Here is a 20,944-nt window from a genome sequence, read left to right as displayed (position 1 = left end):
AGGGGAAAAGGCAGCTCTGCGCAGGGACACACTGCTGTGACCACTGCTCCTGGTGACAGCTGGGGACACGGTGCCCCTGCAGCCATGTGGCAGGGCAGGACCTGTGTGGTGTGACAGCCCTGCTGCAGACAGACAGCAGTCAAGTGCAGGTCACATAACACAACCTGATAAGATCTAGGGGACAACAACGAGTTTTAACCACAGAATGCATAAGTGCACTCATTTTACTCTCACTAAAGAAGCTTTCTACTGTGTTGGCCTGACCTGCTATGTATTCACAGAAACATGAATGGTAAAATACCCTGTGTCAAGTGACAGGTATGCATTATCAAAGAACAGCCTGGGTTAAAAAGGACCACAGTACTCATCCACAGCCTCCTTGGGCAACCTGTTCCAGTGCCTCACCACCCTCTGGCCGAAAAACTTCCTCCTCATATCCAACCTAAACCTCCCCTGTCTCACTTTAAAGCCATTCCCCCTTGTCCTATTGCCATCCATCCTCACAAACAGCTGTTCCCCCTCCTGTTTATCCGCTCCCTTCAAGCACTGAAGGCCACAGTGAGGTCTCCCCAGAGCCTTCTCTAAATCCTGCAGGCTTTTGGAATCAAGAGATGTGTCTTATCACATTAAAACCCTGCAGTGGCTTCCTGGGCAGCCACTGTCAGCACCTTGCATCAGTGCCTGCTCACAGAGCTCACTGACAATTGGGGATTTCTGTCCCATGCATCACCTCATACCAACAATCCAATGTGAGTGGCAGAAGTGCTGGAGCAGCCCCTGCTGTCTCCATCTCTCCCAGTATTTGGTGTTTCACAGAAAATCCCTGCACCCTGAGACTCTGGCACAAAGAAAAATTAGATTTCTTTTAAACATAAGAACTGTATTCTTAGCAGAGCCAGCTGTGGTTTGAAACTTCACTTCCAAAGGAATCCCTGGAAAGACCAGCAGGGAATAGAATGAGTAATTCAGATGAGGAAGGAAAGTCACAGAAGCATCCCACAGGACAAGTGGCTGGGGCAGGCACTGGAGGATATCAGAACATGGGGAATTGTTTCAGCATCAGCGTTATTTTCATGACCACTATTTTTAATAATGGCGGTTATAAAATCTAATTTAATGAAACAGATTTGGCATTGTGTAAACGGTCTGAGTGAAGATGCATCGTTCTGAAGTTTTTAAAAGATACCCTTAGAAATCCCTGTCGCACCTCCCCAGAAGTTCTCCATGTTCCCCACTGTCAGCACCAACAGCCCAGCTGGGTGCTGCTTTCAGCTCCTAGGACTGCAGAGCTGCGATACCAGCAAGCTCAAAATGCTCCTGAAACAAAAGCAAGGCAGAGTCATTTGTTATTGCTAGAGTCTTCTGATCTGTTCAATTGCCAACAGCCTTTCAACGTTCCTACATCCCAGCTCCAGGCTGGCAAATGCAAAGCAGCAGCAGAGCAGGGGAGGAGGAGCTGGGGTGGTTTGTCTGCAGGGCAGCAGGGAGGCAGGAGGGGAGCAGCAGCAGCACCAGCAGCACCAGGCCTGGCTGCCCCTGCACAGCACATCTCACCCACAGCAGGGGGGGTACGGAGCAGCAGTAAGAGGGCAGGACTGTATGGAAGTACCCCAGGCATCACAGCTGGACATGGAGCTCTTGGAATGGGTCCAGAGGAGGGCCACTAAGATGTTCAGAGGGCTGGAGCAGCTCTCCTGTGAGGAAAGGCTGAGGGAACTGGGCTTGTTCAGCTTGGAGAAGAGAAGGCTGCAGGGAGACCTCATTGTGGCCTTCAGTGCTTGAAGGGAGCGGATAAACAGGAGGGGAAATGGCTGTGAGGGTGGATGGTGATAGGACAAGGGGGAATGGCTTTAAAGTGAGACAGGGCAGGTTTAGGTTGGATATGAGGAGGAAGCTTTTCAGCCAGAGGTGGTGAGGCACTGGAACAGGTTGCCCAAGGAGGCTGTGGATGCCCCATCCCTGCAGGCATTCAAGGCCAGGCTGGATGTGGCTCTGGGCAGCCTGGGCTGCTGGTTGGTGACCTGCACACAGCAGGGGGTTGGAACTGGATCAGCACTGTGGGCCTTTGCAACCCAGGCCATTCTAGGATTCTATGATTTCCTCTGGAATGAGAAGAAGAGGCTTAACATTCCAGTAAGTCCTACTTTAAAAACAAATCTAACAAATACAAGACACAAAAGCTAGAAACAAAACTGATTTCTTCATCTTACCCACAACTATTTCTCCTCTTCCACAACACTGCACCACCACATACATCCTTAAAACTGATGAGACTATAGAACAATCAAATATTTACACAGTAAATCTAGCATTGTGTGAATTAAGACAAATATTTAGGTTATGATCAAACATGACTTTCCTTGTGCAAACAGAGGGAATACTGCTGTCCTTACTCATGCATGTAATCCCGTCGGCCGCACAGAGCTGCTTGGAGCCAGGTAACTGGGTCTGGATACCCCATAAAATGCTGATGGTTTAACCAAAGTCACCCATCGCCTTAAATCACCCATCACTTCTATAAGCCATTTCTTAAAATACTTCCAGAACTTTTTGAAGTGTAGTATTTAGTAACATTATGGACTAAAGCTAGTTCTTGTCTGCCAGTACTCGTTTCCAGCTCAGCAGCAAAGCAACATTTCATGTGTGGTACAGCAGCAGGTCCAGCATTAAGCCACAATAATTTATGGAAATCCTGCCATCAGCTCATTTTGTGGAAATTAATTTAATTCATTACCAATACAGCAGCTCCTTCCCACTCAGAGCTGTGTTTGCTTTGACATTTGACAAGCACGGCCTTCACATTAAGCCCAAAGATTACATCAAGATAGCAATTAACTCCAATGTGCAAAATGCATCTCCCTTTAATTGTTGGCATGGTAGGTAACAGTAATGTGATCAGGAAGTGACCCTGAGCCACTGAACTCCCAAAAGAATAAAGGATAACGGTAACCACACCACTTCTAATCTTCAGCCTTCTCACATGGATAAGCTTACAGTTCAGTTGTATGATTGCACGGCTTTCCCCTAAGCATCACAAGGATGTGGAAGGCTTTTCCTAGCCCTGCACTTCGTAGCACAATGTTCCTCAGTGAACTCTCTGGACAGCTCGCCCATTCTTCCCTAAAACACTGATAACTCCCTGCTTTACCAGCTCTACCATTTGGCTCATGAAGGGCTCAATGCACAGCACCAAAGCCAACACAGATCACCTCCAACCAGCAGCTCAGAGCTCAGCTCCTCAACCAACCCAGTGTCTGGTACTGCCAGCCCTCAGCTTGGGCACCATCCCCTGGGAACCTCCAGCACATGGAAGGTTCACAACTATTCACCCTTATTGATGATGAGGAATTTTGCCAGCATATACCCAAGATCCAGAAGGTATCTAAAGTGGTGTGCAATAATGGTACAGCAGCAGTACCTTGAGTGCCCTGGAATGGGGCTGTCCTATCAATGCAGCATGAAAAGCCACCAGAGGAAGCAGAGAAGTCCCCCTGCTGATGGCTGTTCTGGGTATCATTGATACCTTAATGCAGATTTCGGCTGTTTGCAGTGGAGGGGGGATGCTGTGAATGTAAAGCTGTGGAAGAGTAATTTGAAGATAACATTCTTGTAAGTCGTGTTTTCTTTTAAAATTGAAATAGCCTACTCTGCTCTATTTGATACACAAACTATCATCCCAGCTTGAAACTTTCTAAGATTAATTAGCATGAGCGAGCTGTTATGGAATAAGATTTTTCCTTCCCCCACCTATGTAAGTTTTCACTGAACTCCCTTGAAATGTTTAAATTTAGCTCTCCAGCAGCAAACCTCAAAGAAACATCTAAATGGATCTTGAAATTCTGAACAGGAATGGAGCTGTAGCTCTCTCTGCTCCTCAAGCATCCTCATCACTGCGGCCATGTGACCCCAGAGCCCACATCCCTGCAGGTCCCAGCTCCTTGGTGGCTGCTGGGAGCCCCCAGACTGACCACAGCTGTGGGCAGGAGCCCTGAATGTGCAGGTGGAATTAAGCCTGGCTGTGAGTCAAGAATCACTTTCCTCAACCTGGATACCCAGCTTAGTGTGGGAGCAGTTCATAAAAATCACAGGATGGCCTGGGTTGCAAAGGCCCACAGTGCTCATCCAGTTCCAACCCCCTGCTGTGTGCAGGTCGCCAACCAGCAGCCCAGGCTGCCCAGAGCCACATCCAGCCTGGCCTTGAATGCCTGCAGGGATGGGGCATCCACAGCCTCCTTGGGCAACCTGTTCCAGTGCCTCACCACCTCTGGGTGAAAAACTTCCTCCTCATATCCAACCCAAACCTCCCCTGTCTCACTTTAAAACCATCCCCCCTTGTCCTGTCACCATCCACCCTCACAAACAGCCGTTCCCCTCCTGTTTATCCACTCCCTTCAAGTACTGAAGGCCACACTGAGGTCTCCACACAGCCTTCTCTTCTCCAAGCTGAATAAGCTCAATTCCCTCAGCCTTTCCTCATAGGAGAGCTGCTCCAGCCCTCTGATCATCAGTTCCTGCAGGGCATGGCAGGATCGAGCCCTGGACCCTCCTGCTGCTCCATATCACCAAGGAGAACCTAGGGCTGCACTCCTGTTGCATCTAAACCAGGAGGAGGTAAGGGCAGCAAGGGAACACTCCCAGTGCCTCCTGCACTCTGCCAGAATGAAAACTGGATTAAGTCTTTCTTGCTAACATAGCTGAAATAAATTCAAAAAAAAAAAAAAGTGCTCCCACATCTGGTTGCAGCTCTCCCAAGGGACCGATTTCCAAGATCACAACAGGGAGGAGGAGGTGTGGAGCTGTCTTCCTACATCTGCTCAAGAAAGTGTTCTTAAATGCCTTCAGATTTGTTTGGTTGTTGGTTTTGTGTTTCCTCCCCTTCTGCTCGTATGTAACCCACAGTGAATACATGATGGAACAGTCTCTTCTGGCTCATATACCATGGACCATACACCATGAAACACTGCATTTCCTTTCATAACTGCATTTTGACCCCACGTGCATTTCCACACAGGAGCAGCCAGCCAGCACTGCACACGTACCCCCCTCACTGATCCTGCAGGGCACGCAGGCACACAGCCTGGCTCCAGCCATGCCTTCATGTCACACCCAGCAGCACTCAGTCACTGCTCTTCTCTGCATCACCACCACAGAGCTGTGCTCCTCATTTGCTTAAAAATGAGAAAGAAGTAAAGAAAAAATCCTGAACCGAATAATAAGGCGTGCTATTTTGCTCAATAACAGGTATGAAGAGTGGAACTGCTACCAGCATGATAACAACTTCCCACCATGGAGCAGAGCTGCTGCCAAGGCTGCCAGACCCTGCAGAGGCTGTGACTTCCACAAGTCCAGTGGAAGAGCACAAGGAGCACATGGAGAAGTGGGAGTGGAACCACAGAGCGCTGCCCTGTGGCAGCCAGCCCCATGCATGTCCAGCTGGAGAGCAGCAATGCAGAGAAGCTGAGGTGCTGGTGGGCACCAAGCTGACCATGGCCAGCAGTGTGCCCACCTGTGGGCAGCAGCACACAGAGCCCAACCTGCAGGTGTGGGAGGGACCCTGAGGGCACAGCACGACCCTGCTGGGCTGCCCAGTGCAGGAGGTGGGGGCTCACTGAGGAGCCCAGAGCAGGGACACAGAGATGGGGGAGGGAACGGAGCAGCTCTGCTGTGAGGAGATGCTGGGAGCTGGGGCTGCTCGTGGGAAGGCTCACGGGTTCCTCCCAACCTCAAATTTGACTTCCATACTATGAAGTTCTCACATATAATTGACTACAAAGACCCTTTGGAGTAGTTCTGAATTAGCTTTCCAATTGTTTATAACTAAGACACGTGCCCATGATTCAGTTTTTCAGTTATAAGAATTCCTGATGTTTCAATTACTGGTGTGCAGCATGACTTCTAGTTCACATTCTCTCTTCTGAACAACAAAAAAAAATAGTTAATGTTAATTAAGGTACTTCACCTACATCACCTGAAGAGAAAGCCATCTATCAGCGATGTCACTAGCTAAAATCTATACAGGAATAATAGAAGCATGCAAAAAGAGAACTGCCTCTGTCCTACAAGCAATGAGCCACAAAGCAATAAGTATTTAAGAAGTCTTGCAGAAATCTGCAGCAAAACTGGAAAACAGATTTTAAGTTTCCCAAAGTGTTCCACTACCTAAATATCTCCTCTGGTAAGGTGTTATGGCTTCCACTTAGTGCTTAATATATCATTAACATCTCTATGGGGTTCTGGAAAATAGGGAAATATTGCTGCCCAGGGAGGTGCTCAAATCCACACCGCATCCACAAAACAATGAAACTCTCAATTTAACAATCATTCCCATCACATAACCAGCAGCTGCAAAACACAAACTTAATGCATAAACAGCTTCAGCCTTGGCAATATATAGATATGTCACAGAACATTGACTGGTGTTTCCCAATGCCTTTATGGTATTTCCATGGAAGAGACACCACTGGGGATCCCCACAGTATAGCAGCATCTCTGCTGCCTTCCACCTTCACCACCACCAGCTGCAGCCTGGGCCGGCCTCTGCTCCTGTGATGCACACAGCACAGACCCCACAGACAGCTGCTGGAGGTGCAGTGTTGCTCCAGCCCCCTTCTCATCTATAAGCACAGTGACGGTGCCTGGGCAGCCCCTGCAGCTCTCTGTGGGCAGAGGAGAGCTGTGCTGGTGATCCCTGCTGCCTTCATTAGGGCCAAAACAAGCCCTGCAGAAGCCAATGGGGTCTGCACAAACCCTTTGGCTTTCATAACTGCTTTGTCACTCCAGCATGCAAAGCCAGCCCTCAAGATCATGATGTACCCTGACTAAGCACAGGTTTATTAGCTACTTATCTTCGGGACAGACTTCCACTACAGCTGGTGGCTGTGGGTGTTGATTCTGCCTATCCATGTTGGTGAGGGCTCCCCTTGTCCCAGGCCACACAGCCCAGCCCCAGCTGGTGGCAATGGAGCCCAGAGCTGCACAGCAAGGGCTCTATGGCCAGCAGGGAGCACCCAGCAGACAAACAGCAAAGAGCCCAGGTTACCTGCAGGGCAGGACAGCCTCGCTGCTCAGAACCTGCTTATAAAGCCTAAAACCTGGCCTGTCCTTCCCTCCCACCCCTGCAAAGCTCCCTGCAGCCCCGGTGCAAGACTGAATTTGTTAGAGGTCATCGGTGCTGATAAGGAAGCCACAAATCCTTTTAAAAAACACATCTTAGAACGATTCATCCTAACCTCGCTGATAAACTCTGAACTGAGCGGGAGTCAAAGTTAATTATTCTTTTAAGAGCAGATTTTCCTGCATGAGCTTTAGATTATCTCCACCATCCCCACACAAATCTTTGATAATATTAATGAACCTCAGAGCCGGGCTGTGGCATCAGCTTGCTTAGCCCAGCTGTGTGCAGTGGGGGCAGCTTTCTGAAGATTGTATACGAGGAAATATGGTAGAGATCTCACTGTCAATCTCAGAGGCATTAAATCAAGTTCAAAGGAGATCATTAAAATTCATGCAGTCTAAAATGCAAATCAGTGTACATGTAACTACTGCAGTAAAACTTTTAATAGCTTAAGGTAAATGCCATAAAAAACGACACCAGTAAAATGTATTTATCTATTCTACCTTTGATGTGGAGCCCCTCATTTGATAATTCTGAGTATTTCCTCTTGTATCAGAAGGATAATAATTTAGGCTAATATCTTTCAAGGCATTTTGGTAAAAATAAAGATCCAGGAAGAACTACAGTGGAACTCAGTGGAATTTTCATAAAGAAAGTAAAACATTATTGCCACGTTTTCCTTTGAAAATTACAATTTGTTTCCTGAGAGCTGGGACATAAGTGGTGTTTATGGCTCCAGCCCTTCCCTTTCTTTCTGACTGCTGAACACAGAGTTACCTCCAATCTTTGTCAGCAGGACTCAGGGTTTTGCTGGTGGTTGTAATCCCTATGGCCAAAACTCAGAGTGCTGACACCCAAACCTCTGCAGCTGCTCCACTCTTCTAAAATCCTCAGAGAAAGGAAACTCCACAGGGTTTTCAGGTGCACATCACGTGCCACCACTCCATCAATGAGCCAGAAAATTATTCTGACCTTTCCTCATCCACAACAATTTCTAAGCCTCCCATCATCGCTGCTGTTTTATAATCCTCCCTCTTTCTTTTTAAAGTAGTCCCGTTCCAAAATTAGATCAGCATGCTAAGATTAAGCTATATTAGGACCATCTAATAATACTCACATCTTTGTAGAGCTCTTCTATTAATACCTCCCAGAATAAGGGCTTTTTTGGCTCAGATTTGCTGAGCTCTGTCATTTCCATCCCACCACTGAGTGGGGTTGAAGATGCACTGGAGCACCTGCAGCAAGATCTGGAACTTCTGCCTGTGCATCAGGCAGGAATCCAGGATGAGAAGCAGCCACCTGTGCAGCTTCATAGCCCTTCCTACAGGGGTTGATGCTTTCACCTTACTGTCACTTCATAAGTCCCCAGGGATACCTGTAGGTGCCTGTGAGGTCCCAATGGACGCAGGAGAAGACTTTGAGCCTTCCCAGATGAAGGTAAACCTGGTGGGACTCCAGGTGCTTGGGAGCACCGAGTTCCCATCAGCAGGCTCTGTTTTCCTTCCTAACATCAAGGTTACAACTATGACAATAATTAAGACCCAAATCAAGCCAACAGCCTGCCAGAAGTGAAGCCTCTTGCCCCAGGATGTAAATTTGCCACTTTGACACGACATTGGCAGTTCTGCCTCCGTAGGTTTGATTACAGGCTGCGGGAGCTGGCAGATGTTACCTTCCCTACAGGAGGGCTCAGCCACTGTGCCTGCAATGCTGAGCCATATGCTCAGCTCAGATGCAGGCAGCACCCACGTGACTGCTATCAGGAAGGAGGCATGAGATCCACATGCAGACTTAAAAAAAAAAAAAAAAAGGAGAAAAATAAGGGAAGCTCTCAGGAGGAGAAGCTCAGCGAGAGCCCTGCATGCAGCTGGGAAACAGGCAGTGCTCAATGCCATCTCTGAGCTGTTAACAACATGGCACCCTCCACAGCACAAACCAGCACTCAAGAACACCAGCTGGACAATTTTTCTGGCAAATAATCTCATTAGTTAAAGTTTTCCTGAACAACTTAATGAGCAAAAGATAAGGAAAAAAAAATGCCTTTTGAAATTAATTTCCACTCCTGAGATATCTCTTCGTGTGAGAGGCAGCCATGGCTCAAGCAGAAGTGGCCCAGGCACATTGCTGTGCTCCCTCCCAGGGCCTGCTAAGTGGCACCGCCTCGTTAGCAGCACCTCACAGAGCCTCAGTGGTGCCCCGTGCTGGGCTGGGCTCAGGGCACTCTGGTTCCCTGCTGCCCCACTGCCAGCCCCACACTCAGAGCCCAGGGGAGGGGGCTCCAGGAGTAAAAACTTGGAATAAATCCTCTTCCAAATTGGTGTTTCAGCCTTTTTCCTTACAGCAAAAAAAAAAAAAAAAACAAAAAAAAAAAACAGGATACAGAATCTTAGAATCACAAGGTTGGAAAGGACCTACAAAGGACCTATTAGTGATTCTGTGATTCTGTGATACAAGATCATCTTGTCCAACCATCCCTACCACATTCCATTGTATCAATGGATACAGCAAGCCTTTCCTTTGCTTTTGTTCCTTATCTTCCCTATACTCTGACAAATTCTCTGTAAAGGGAGTGTTCTCTAATGGAGAGGGTGGGACACACAGTGACAGCCCATCCAGCCCAGACCCATTTATTTCTTGGCATGGGGAGGCCCTTTTTATGCAGCCCATTTCTGAGCACTGCTTGCCAGGAGTGGAGACAGCAATGCCTCAAATCTCTGGGAGTATCAGGGCTTAGAACTCAGCTTTAGAGATTTCCCACCTGCTGCAATCTCCTCAGGCAAGCACCGAGAACTTCCCACCTGGCCCAGGGTGCTGCTGTTCCTCCCAGATTAAATCTGCCTCACTTGGCTGCTCCAAACCCAGGAGACAGGCAAGCTGCAAAGTACAGCCACGCTCAGTGCTGCTGGCATTTGAGATGACTGAACTAAAATGCTCAACATCACAGCCCCTGTGATCCCAATGGGAGCAGCAGCGCTCCTTCCCAAGGGTGCTCTGCTGCAATCCAGTCACTACTTAATTCACCAAGAACTTTCTATCTTCACTTTTTCCCCCTCCTCCATTCCTGTTTCCACCCACCCTCCTCCACCCCAAAAAATATACATCATATTCAAAAAATTTAATTCTGAAACTGGCAAGTTAGACAAAACCCAAACGCATTACAGCAGCTCAGAAGATTACAGTCCCCTCACATCTGTGCAGAGCCCTCTCATTGATATTCCCATTCCTGCAGCACCAGAATGATCATCACAGACAGAATGTTTTCCTAACTGCAATTCATTTATCACTACCGCAGCAGTACATCACTAAAATCATTATTGTATAACACAGATGGACAGAATCTTTGGAAGATTTTACCCAAGAGAGGCTGGAGTGCTGTGAGCTGAGCACCCACCTGGAGTGCAGGGAGGCACTGCTGGGACCAGGGCAGCTGGAGATGCTCTGTGACCCGAGGAGCTGTTGGAGAGGGGCCAGAGGAGGGCCACAAAGACAATCAGAGGGCTGGAGCATCTCCCCTATGAGGACAGGCTGAGGGAGCTGGGCTTGTTCAGTTAGTGTGAGGGATGTCCTGGGAACCAGAGCACACAGACTGGCACCAGCACCCTGTGGTGAGGAGGGTACCTTGGCAGACCTTCACTGGGCTGCACAAAGACAGTGACAGCACAGCTACCCCCATCCTGCCAAGCCAGGCTCTAATGCAGCCACAGAGCTGGGTCCTAACCCAGCTGGGCTCAGCTCTGCACACAGGGCAGCACGTCTCACCCTATCACTGTCACCTGGAAGCAGAGGCCAACCCCCAGCTCCTCACAGGGACCTGTAGAGAGCAATGAAATCTCCCCGAACCTCCCTGCAAAAGTAATTCAATCATCCTCAGCATTAATGACTGTGCTGCATCAGCTTCCATTGCCCAGAAAGTAGCTTTCACCTTCAAAGTATTTCTCTGGCATCTCCATGCACATATCCTTGTTTGTCAGTGTATAACATATCTGTACACACCCTCCCCCACAGCATATACTTACATTTCTATAACCATACCACATAAAATAGTTAATTATATTTTAATTGACCACAGTAGATAAAGCCAGGAGCAACATGTATGCTGTTCTTGTTTTTAGCCAGAAAAAAAAAGGAAAAACAGCCATTCTACTTTTTCTGAGAACAGTGGAAAGGTTAAGTACAGCCATTTCACATTCTTCACATGTATCATACTTTTTTTATTATTTTTTTTATCCATCTTTGCCCACTGGCAATCTGCTCCTGAACTCATGCAAAAATGCCTAAATAACAGCATTTGAAGATATTTTTGTGAGATCCATAGAGCATTTTCCATTCCTTTACTAAGCCCACCCGCTGCAGATTTAAGCTACTCCCTAATGAATTTGAAAATTAATACACAGATCCAGCCGCCAGTTCGGCTGCAGCACTGCAGTAATTCTGCCAATTTAATGTCTGCCTTCCCATGCAACAAACGTCAGGGGAAACCACTTCCACGCAGCTTCTGAGGCTGTGACTGAGCTGAACAAGGGCTCCACTCTGCCCACCCAAACAAAGCATCACAGGTTGACGACGAGTGGCTCAAGGGGTGAAAGAGGAGCCAAACACGAGGATTTCTTCCCTGAATTTCTGTCCTATAGAAATACACATCTTTGAGATCAGGAAATAGCCTTACAGATCCTTGAAGCAACGCGTAGGGAGGTGGGATCCTGGTATCGTAGGGCATCCTGAGTTGGAGGGGTTCAGTGAGGATCACCATGTGCAGCTCCTGACATCCCTGCAGTGTGACCTCAGCAGCACCAACACAGCTCTCAGCTGCTGCGTGTGCCATAGAATCATAGAATCACAAGGTTGGAAACGACCTGCAAGATCATCTAGTCCAACCACCTTCCCATTCCTATTAGTACCACAAGCAACACCACAGCGTGCACCTGGAAGCCACAGCCCCCACAGAAGCAATTACATGCAATGGATGCTTTAGACTTCTGTTAGCTTCTATGAGAAATATCCAGCAGCAGCAGCTGAGTATCTGAGGGGCTTCAAGATCAGGGAGGGCAGATTTAGGTTAGATATAAGGAAAAAAATCTTCTATAGTGAGGGAGGTTGCCCAGTGATGGTTGATGTCCCATCCCTGGAGACATCCAAGGCAAGGCTGGATCAGGCCCTGGGCAACCTGATGGAGCTGTGGTGTCCCTGTGTATTGCAGGGAAGTTGGACTAGATGGCCTTTAAAGGTCCCTTCCAGCTCTAAGGATGCTATTATTTGATCCCATATGTAAAAGGAAATCACAGCACCTCACTAAGGGAGATGGACTCACAGACTTCCAGAACTCTACATCCCCCAGCGTACTATCGAGGCTGAGCAGACAGCATTTCCCCTCTCATGCACTCCTCATCTGCCTGTCTCAGGCACAACACTAGGGATAGTGCTGTTGCCTGGAAATACAGGCACAGGAAAACACTGAGGTGAAATGCTGCTGAGCTGAAGAATAAGAGTAACACAGGAACAAACACAAAACCCCCCAAAAATTCTCCCATTTCAGTCTAAAAAACACAGATCAGGTCGAAGCAATCAAGGGGAAGTTGTAACTGCATGGCATTTCAAAGCAGAAAGCAACAGCCCTCAAAAGAGCACCAAACAAGATGACCCTTAAGGTCCCTTCCCACCTAAGCATCCCTATGAGTCTAAAAAGGAGCCAAGCTCACCTGCAGCAGCCAAGCATAAGGGTCCTCATGGCTGCCCACCATCAGTGCAGGACAGCTGCAGCAGTTCTCACATCAATTAAGGGAGCTGCAGACAGAGCTTCCTTGCTCTCCAACACCCAGTTCTCTAACCCAAGGGCTACTTCTGCCCCCAGAGGGAAGTAAATAGCCCCAGCAATTGCACACAGCTGTGCCAAGTGCCTGCTGGTTCCTCCCAGCCTTTGGGCTTTGTGGCTTCATCAGTGTGAGCAGTCTAGTTGGAGTCAGAGTGTTTGTAGTGTGCCATTGCCATTTATAGTGTTTATACCCACTGGGGTCTGTGGGATGGCATGTATGTACATATGTATGTGTGCATATATGCACCACATAGCCCTGCACCATGTATGCCCACAACGTCTTTGTGGTGTAAACTCCCCATCTCTCTCCTCTCCTGCTCCCATCTGCAGCCCTTCAGCCACCACTGAGTTCATGGCCATTTTTCTGAAGACAGCTGAACTGTTCTATTCATTTTACTTGTCTTTTCCTCCTTGCCCTAAAAGGGAGATTATTTCTCTTGGTATTCTTCCCAAATCAATAAATTTATTCAGCCCATCTGCTCCGACTTCAGCATGCTCTCCTTTAATTTGCAACTATTTGTTAAAACACCAGAAGTGTAATTCCAAGAATACTACAGGTGGAAGAGATACTTCACATAAAAAACCATAACAATCAATGAAGGCAACGTTTGAATAGTTTAAAATCAAGGTTTACCTCGTTAACCCAAACCAAGGGGAGCAGAGGGCTGACAGATGCTGGTGGCACAAGGGACTCAGGTGTGTGGGGTGCAGGCAGGAGGAGCAGGCAGATGGGTGCTGGGATCACAGGGCCAACACAAGGACACAGGCTTGGCCAACAAGAATCACAGAACCAAACTGCAGGGGTTGGAAGGGACCTCTGGAGATCATGTAATCCAACCCCCTGCTAGAACAGGTCCCCTAGAATACCAAAGCCCAACACCCAGCAGCAATCCCTGTGAACTCACCTTGATGGAGCAAGCACCCGTTTGATGGGCATGCAGAGGGGCTCTGCTTGGATGCTGAGGCACGGGACATGCTCTCATGTGATGCCTGAGGTGGGGAGATCATCTTCACACCATAAACAAGCTAAAACAATCTCACTGGTGGGTGAGGGAAAGCTTCTCCAAGCTCCCTTTGTGATATCGTTTGTTCGAGAGGCGTCTGGATGAGGTGCTATGAGACCTGGTTTAGTAGCTTAGTGGTAGTAATGGTGATGGGAGATGGTCCTGTAGGTCCTTTCCAACCTTGTGATTCTATGATTGTATGATTGAACTTAGTACATTTCTCACTGAAAAGTTAAAGCACTGTGAAGTAACGAAAAATCGTTGAAACTGTGTGTTATCTGTTGGAGAGTGTTAATGGGATTGTTGGTTTACTGATGACTTTGGTCACACGTGGGCAGAGGGCAGAGCCTTGCAGAGCACTGCTGCTGTGTCAGTGCCGCCCAGCAGCCACACGTGTGGGCATTTGCCCATTCTCCAGGGTTTGTATCAGAGAGCTTGTGGATGCCCCATCCCTGCAGGCATCCAAGGCCAGGCTGGATGTGGCTCTGGGCAGCCTGGGCTGCTGGTTGGCGACCTGCACACAGCAGGGGTTTGGAGCTGGATCAGCACTGTGGGCCTTTGAACCCAGGCCATGCTGTGATTCTATGATCAGAGTGCCAGCTGTGCCCTTTGCTGCTGCTCTCCTTAGGATCAGCTTCCCAAACTGGCTCACCAGTTTGCTTTATAACCTTCCATGCTTACTTGTGAGCACAAAACATGTCCCTTTGTTTTAAGGGATGGCTGCAGCTCCCCACAACCAGCCCATCAGCCCTTTTGTGCAGGAGGCTCCATTACACCTTAAGTGCAGAGCAGCAAACTGTTAACTAATTCCGGCAAAGCACTGTGGCTGGGGCTCATACATAATTTAATTCCAGAATTTCGATGCTAAAATGTTCTTAATGCAAAATTAAAGGTCCCTTTTTAATAATGCCATCGATATTTTGAAGCTTTGGAACTTGGTATTTCGATGCCATTCAGCAAGAGAAATGGCTGTGTTCCCAAAGGCAGTTTGAGCTCACTTTTTGCTCCCTGATGGATTCTTATATCTGTTCCCAGGCCTGGCTGTCCCAGCACCAACCGGTCCCTCTGCAGGCTCTCCATCAATGCCACATTTACCTAAATTTCTTCCCAAGTGTTGTTGGCTTTCCAACATTACACAGCTCTTACATTAAAAGAAGATAATGGTTGGATACATTGCTCATTACATTCTTGAGACCTGTTTTTCTGCAAGGATCTGAAAGCCTTTTCTTTGTCTCTTCCATTATCATTTTTTATTACACTGCTTAGTTAATTTTACTTATGCATTTAACTTCATTGAGCTGGCAAAGTCACCAGCTGCAGGGAACTGATAGAAAGGCCAGGAGGGAAGCCATGCCCATCACGGGGCTGCTTTGCTTCATTTCTGGTGCTTCAGAAAAATGGCCAAACCCCCCTGGATTGCACTCCATCACAACACGCTGATTAGACTTACTGCACTCTATTAACTCTTATTCACCATTACAGGTCCCAGATCTTTTCACATTGTGGAATCTGCACAGGAAACGTGAACTTCAGAGGTTTATTTCAGAGCTTGGGAGAGATTTTTGAGGCTCAGCTACACGGCCATCCTTGGGACCAAGGCTGGGGAGCATTGTTTCACATCTGCCATCACTGCTGCAGGTCATAGAGTCACAGAATGGTTTGGGTTGGAAGGGACCCTTCAAGGCCCTCTGGTCCCAGTCCCTGCAGTGCACAGGGACACCCACAGCTCCAGCAGTGCTCACAGCCCATCCCTGGCCTCTGCTGTCTGCAGGATGGAGCAGCACCGCCTCTCTGGTCACACCTGGCTCTGGTTGTGTCCCAGGACAGCAGGAACGTGTCGGGCAGGAGCTGTGAGCAGCAGGTGGGCAGCCAGCATGTTGCTGAGAGGGAAGTAATAACTATCACTCTTAGTGTGACGAATACCTCAAAATAATCATTGCTATGCAAAACGTGCCGTTTCAAGAGGCAAAGTGGCAAAGTAAGGGAATAAGTTGGAAGCACGAGTTTAGGGACCAGAACTCAGGCATGAAATGGAATTGCAGAACTACGTAATGCTGTGTGCTGGGCTGGGCAAGAAGATCTGTGCTGCAGGACACCGCCTGGCACAGCCCTGGCTCTGCAGGCAGAGGGGTGCACGGGGATGTCCTGCTGCTCTGGGCACTGAGACAACTTCAGATGTAAAACAATCAATGCAATCAAATGTGAAAAATTCAATAAAGCAGCATGTATAACCAAGCAAAGCACGCAGGCATCCACGCTGCTGTGTTTAGCTCCTTGCTTGCTTTTGCTTAATATTTGAGCAAACAATGAAAAGAAGATCAAAATATGCAAGGAGACAGGGGAGAATGGTTTTAAAGTGAGACAGGGGAGGTTTAGGTTGGATGTGAGGAGGAAGTTTTTCAGCCAGAGGGTGGTGAGGCACTGGAACAGGTTGCCCAAGGAGGCTGTGGATGCCCCATCCCTGCAGGCATTCAAGGTCAGGCTGGATGTGGCTCTGGGCAGCCTGGTCTGCTGGTTGGCGACCTGCACACAGCAGGGGTTGGAACTGGATGAGCACTGTGGGCCTTTGCAACCCAGGCCATTCTAGGATTCTGTGATTGCCATAACTGCATTATAAAACTGAAGACGTTTTAATCAGTACAATCTCGTGGCCTTGGGCCAAAGACACGCCTCTGCTTTAACCTGGTGTGAAAGGGAGAGTTAGCTCAGGGCTGTTTGTAGAGGAGTGTTTGTGCACTGTGCCCCTCAGAGCACACAGCCCTCCACGTCACCCCCATTCTCAGAGCACAGCAAACAGGACCTGCTCTGCTCCAAGGCCTCTGCAGCCCAATTAGGACAGAACCAGCAAGAAGAGCAAAGTGCCGGGCAGCCTGCAGTTGGAGCCCTTTGTGTCTGAAGGGCACTCGGCTGCTGTGCTGATGGGCGGCGGCAGGAAGTGTGCAGGTAGAGACAGATGGAGCTTAGAAATAAAAGGATCAGGAAACAAAAAAAGAAAAAAAAGGGAAAGAAAAACGCATAAAATAATGAACAACCCACACTGCCAGTTCTGCTGGGTAGAAGTTCAGCAGGTAACACCACGCCTCCAAAGTGCCCCGTACTCTGCCAAAACAAAAAGGGGGGGAAAAAAGGACAGGAGCTATTAAAGTAACTGTCTGTAAGTGGCATTTTCCTCCCAGCCGATCATTGGCCTGCAGGCAGCTCACACTGCAGCCAAAGGGCCCACATCAGTTCTGCTCTACCCAACAGTCCTCCACCCACAGCCACCTCAGGTCACCTCCCTCCCAGCAGACACTCAGCTTTGATGTCTTCTGCACCGAGTCCCGCTGATGCAGACGCAGACGGTACCCCTGCAGCATGCCTTGCCGTTCTCCTCTTCCACACGTTTCATTGCACCACTTCTTTTCTCCCTTGGCACTGCTTACGTTCATTCCTGCTCTGCACAGCTGCCACCTTGGGATGAAGTCACCAGGGCTGTCACCTGCTGGCCAGCAGGAGCTGCACTGCCAAGTGGGTTTTGGTTTTCCTTCTGTATTCATGACATAGAAGCTCTCAAGCATCAGCCTGGCAAAAGCCAGGATGGTGACCGGTCCTATTAAAGGGCCAGAGATTGACAGCTGAACACCCAAAGACATCACCAAGTGCACTGAGTAATATGACCAGAGAAAAGTTCTGAGCAGGGATCTCATTCCTCCAGCATTCAGCCAATAGGTGCAGATGAAACGAATTCAGCGTGCTGGCTGCCACCTCACTTGTCACCTCCTCTGCTACCAGGTGACAGCAGCTCGCCTTACACCCATGGCTGCAGTCCCAGTGCCTCCCATGACAGCCAGGTACTGGCAGGGGTTTCCCATGCTGCCTTTGCCTTGCAAGCTCACTGTCTTCACGAGGGATGGTGCAGAAATAGGCCAGCATCCTCCTTGGGACCTGTCAAAAGTATTAATTTAATTGGCAAGAGCAGCTGTCTGCTGGAGGAAATGACAATATAAGCTTTGAAATAAGCAGACATTATTTATCCCATCTTGTACACTATTTTCAGACAAATAATGCCATTCAGAATGCTGTCTGTCTAAATACAGATTTGAGTGAGCTGTTCCAGACACCTGGATGGAATAACACACATTTGGAAAAAAAGCAAGGAGTATCAGAAAGCACTCAGCTTAATGGCAACTTTGCTATAGGCTGAACAGAACCAGGCAGCATTTCTGCAAAGAGGGTGGGGTAGTGATGGGGCACTGCACAGAGATGGGTCCGTAGGTCTGTGGATGCCCCATCCCTGCAGGCATCCAAGGCCAGGCTGGATGTGGCTCTGGGCAGCCTGGGCTGCTGGTTGGCGACCTGCACACAGCAGGGGGTTGGAACTGGGTGAGCACTGTGGGCCTTTGCAACCCAGGCCATTCTGTGATTCTATTCTAATGTATTTGTCACTATGGAAATAAGTTGCTGTGAAAGCAGTAAGTTTTCCTGGAGGAAGTCTATGAACTAAGACCCATTGGCAGGCTGTAGTACCCTCTTATAAAAGCACACCTGCAGCGGCCAGACGTGCAACTTTGGATGCTGAAAGTTCTTGCAGCAGGTGAGGAAGGTCTTGGCCCTGCAGCACCCTGCAGCACCCAGCATGGGTTCATGGAAGCAGCTGCACCCCTGAAGACCTCACAGCTCACAACTCCATGCAGAAAAAGCTCCTTGAATAAATTTTCCAGTGGCTGCCATCCGCTGAAGGCAAGGCTCACAGAGCAGCTCGCTCAGAGTTGATGGGCATCCCCTGACATCTCTGGCTGCTCGGTTCTGCCTTTACTGCTGTTACAGGAAAGGCAAAAGGAAGACAGACTAAAGACACGGTAGGAAGTGGTGAAGATCCAACCTGCTTTGCTCCAGTCCTGGTGGGAGAGCAGCAGAGGCAGAGCTGTGTGCCCAGAGGTGTGACAGCAGCCCACAGCCATCTGGAAACCCCCTGAGCCCACTGTGCTTCATTGGTTTCCTCAGGATGTTTAAAAACTTTAAAGAAAGAGCAATCAACAGAAAATGGATTTATTTCTCAAACCACCAGGGTCCTTAAATGCATCAAATCGACTTGAAATGACTGAAAAGAAATCAAGGCCCTGATCTATCACTGATTATCTGTTTCCACCAAGAGGTCAAATGATGTTGTGAAAGAGCTCCCAAAGGAAGAAGCACTGATGCTGAAGGACAGCAGTGCAGTTCTGAAAGCAGCCTGCAAAGAGACCATTCTGTAATGCTGCAACGTGGCTGCTGCTCGACCCTGGGGGACAGCACAGCCCACAGCCCCATCTCACACAGTCACAGAACCACACGGGTTGGAAGGGACACTCGGAATTTCCCCTGTCCAACCCCAAGTTGAAGAAGTTCCCTACAGCAGCTGCACACAAAGCATGCAGGTGGGTTTGGATCTGTGCAGAGAAGGAGGCTACCCAACCTCCTGGGCTCCTGGTCACCCTGTTGGCCACCAGGACCCCCCAGATCCTTCTCTGCAGAGCTCCTTTCCAGCAGCCCAGCCCCAATCTGTACTAATGCATGTGATTATCTCTCCCCAGGTGCAAGACTCTGCACCTGCCCTTGATGAACCCCATCAGGATCCTCTCTGCCCAACTCTCAGCCCATGCAGCTCTTGCTGAATGGCAGCACAGCCTTCTGGTGTGTCAGCCACTCCTCTCAGCTTTGTGCCATCAGCAGAATGCTGAGGTGCACCTGCAGAAGCAGGATGGTGTGGCTCATCCCACAGCCATGCCTTGCACTGTGCTGAGCCTTCACAGCCTCCTCCAGCCCCAGCTGCTGGCACAGCCACATCTCACAGCACCCAGGGGCAAGCCAGCACGTTGTTAATGCACTAAGAACAGAGCATCCCTAATTAGTACCCAGCCTCACCACTTACCTGTGCTGCTGCAGGTTTTACGAGGGCATAAAATCCCAAATTTCCAAGTGAAGTGCTTCCCCCTGGGATGCAGCGATCCAACTGGTGCGGTATAAATTTGAGACAGTGAAAGTCTGCTGCAAGTTCGCAACAGTTAAGAAATAAAGGGTCGTAAAGGCTCATTACATCCAAGTAAATGGTGAGGATGGAAACTTCTCTGTTGTGAGAGGGCCTGTGCATGGCCATGGGCTGTGTGGTGCCAACCATAGCATGGCCAGCACGGCCCAACAGATAACTGCTGGAGATAAGCACCTCAGTGATGGAGCACACTGCTGCCTTCCTCAGGGATCGGTGTTTACAGCAAGCCAATCAGTCTGGGCTCTGTTGTGCCACGTATCTGCGAGCAACAGGAGCACTTAATGAGTGAGAAACAACGTGCTGTGGACATGGTGGTGATAAAGCCTGTTTGCAATCGTGCTTTTTGCCTGTGAATTTTCCCAGCATTGGTTTTTATGTATCTGTTTGCTAAACAGAGCTCTGCTGTAAAAGGGACAAAGCACAAAATGCCACCCGGACCACAGAGCGCCCACAGGCACCTGCAGAAAGCTGCAGCTCTCCATCACAACAGGGCAATGGAGCATTGACGGAGGAGCTGGCTCCACAAACCAGTGCATGCACATCACTGAGTGCTCCAACTTGGAGACTGGCCACGGTTCTATTGTGCTCCTGCTGCCCTTGTAGCTGCTAATGGCTTTCCCTGTCTTCCTGCTAAGCACACACCAGTGTGAGCCTTGCTCTGCTCAGACTGTCAAACCACCAGCAGCTGCATCCTGGTCCCACCCAAGCAACACTGGGGCTCCTCAGGGCACCAGGTACCTGCTCATGGCCCAGCACCACACACCATCACACAGCCCCGAGGGACATGGGCACAGCATCCACCAGGCTCCAGCTCCATCCTTCTCATAGGGAGCAGCAGAAACTGCCTTGAGTTTGGGCTGTGAGATTTCCACACAGTTGAACAAAGCCAAACACCACCAAACTCCTTCAAAAATGCCCCCAGGAGCCAAAGCTTTAACAAAACAGCAGGGACCAATGGTATATCCATGAGCAAAGAATGGGTGTTTGGGAGATCTTGGAAGGAGGGGTGG

At 49.0% G+C, this 20,944-nt stretch overlaps 1 long non-coding RNA gene across 1 annotated transcript in view; it reads right to left on the bottom strand.

Moving 5' to 3' along the window:
* Positions 1-20,944, bottom strand: part of LOC116234620 (uncharacterized) — a 110,008-nt gene that overhangs the window by 49,383 nt on the left and 39,681 nt on the right. Inside the window, exon 4 of the long non-coding RNA XR_016467202.1 lies at positions 16,964-17,851. This is a non-coding gene — a long non-coding RNA (uncharacterized LOC116234620). The remainder of the gene's footprint in view (positions 1-16,963; positions 17,852-20,944) is intronic.

This window comes from Phasianus colchicus, chromosome 5 (genome assembly GCF_987193195.1).
Source record: "Phasianus colchicus chromosome 5, bPhaCol1.hap1.1, whole genome shotgun sequence".
In the NCBI taxonomy this organism is placed as follows: domain Eukaryota; kingdom Metazoa; phylum Chordata; class Aves; order Galliformes; family Phasianidae; genus Phasianus; species Phasianus colchicus.
This window is presented reverse-complemented; position numbering and strand designations above follow the sequence as displayed.